This window comes from Trypanosoma cruzi, assembly GCF_000209065.1.
Source record: "Trypanosoma cruzi strain CL Brener chromosome Unknown tcruzi_1047053417233, whole genome shotgun sequence".
Classification (NCBI taxonomy): domain Eukaryota; phylum Euglenozoa; class Kinetoplastea; order Trypanosomatida; family Trypanosomatidae; genus Trypanosoma; species Trypanosoma cruzi.
The window spans coordinates 1-916 of NW_901247.1; the positions used below are offsets into that span (position 1 = coordinate 1).

Sequence of the window (916 nt, forward strand, 5' to 3'; positions counted from 1 at the left end):
TTTCGGGCGGGCCCGCCACCAACCGTTTGCACAGGCAGGGCGCCAGACAGGGCAGGATGTTACGTGCGCGCCGTTGCGCAAGAAAGAAAAACGACAACAATAGCAGGAAGTGGGAGGGAGGGGAGCGGGCGGTCAGCCGAAAGGTGATTTTTATTGTTCCGTTCTCAATGCGTCGCTCAAACTGTTTGGACCTCGAACAACATGTCTCCATCGTAGCGCGTGTGTGTGTGTGCGGGCGTGCGCGTCGCTGGGCCGCAAAACCGCGCAGCGAGAGCAGAGGGACAAAGAAAGAAAAAAAGAAAAAGAAAAAAAGAAAAAGAAAAAAAAAGAAAGATGGGGGTGTAAAGCAAAGCACTTCAGTGTGAGCTGAGTCGGGAATTGCGTCCTCACGCGTTTTCGTCGTCAGACTGACAGGAAACTGTGGAATTTCATCACGCGTCGCAGCCGCATCTCTCACCCGTGCGCGTCCTCTTTGGTTTTGTTTTTTCCCATCGTTTCCCGAACTGGGGAGGGAGCCTCGACGCGCGCACCGTCACCGCAAACTCTCGCGCAACCGGGCAGTGGCGCCACGCGCGGCACCGACAGCGCGCCACCGGCCCAAGGGTCGCTGCGCTTCACGACCGGCGTGTCTCTTTCTCGGGGCGCCGATGCACCCAAGCGCCCAGCGTCACGGAGCGGTGGGTCTCAAGACGCGCCTTTCCTGGCCATGCGAGGGGAGGCGCGGGGGCCAGCCGGCGAGGTTGCGGCGGGCGGGGCGGCTGTCAGACCTGTTGAGTTTGTTTTTGGCCATCACGCAAGCGCGTTCACGGGGCCACGCGCCCTCGCGCACAAGAGTTGGTTGCTTCCATCAGCAGCGGCGTGCGCCCACCACAACCCACCTCCGGGCAATTCGGCCCTCTCTTTCTCTTTCTCTCTC

At 60.4% G+C, this 916-nt stretch overlaps 4 non-coding genes across 4 annotated transcripts, besides 1 other annotated feature; all 4 read right to left on the reverse strand.

Moving 5' to 3' along the window:
• Positions 1-132: 132 nt before the first annotated feature.
• Tc00.1047053417233.10 lies at positions 133-216 on the reverse strand. The gene has a single exon (XR_008254140.1). It is a non-coding gene; the product is annotated as a C/D small nucleolar RNA (snoRNA), TB11C4C2 (small nucleolar RNA).
• A 67-nt stretch (positions 217-283) lies between these two features.
• Positions 284-332: a microsatellite.
• A 7-nt stretch (positions 333-339) lies between these two features.
• Tc00.1047053417233.20 lies at positions 340-436 on the reverse strand. Its single transcript, XR_008254141.1, has one exon. It is a non-coding gene; the product is annotated as a C/D small nucleolar RNA (snoRNA), TB11C4C1 (small nucleolar RNA).
• Positions 437-542: 106 nt separating this feature from the next.
• On the reverse strand, positions 543-614 carry Tc00.1047053417233.30. The gene has a single exon (XR_008254142.1). It is a non-coding gene; the product is annotated as an H/ACA snoRNA, TC11C4H3 (small nucleolar RNA).
• Positions 615-760: 146 nt separating this feature from the next.
• Tc00.1047053417233.40 lies at positions 761-850 on the reverse strand. The gene has a single exon (XR_008254143.1). It is a non-coding gene; the product is annotated as a C/D small nucleolar RNA (snoRNA), TB11C4C3 (small nucleolar RNA).
• Between the last annotated feature and the right edge of the window lie 66 nt (positions 851-916).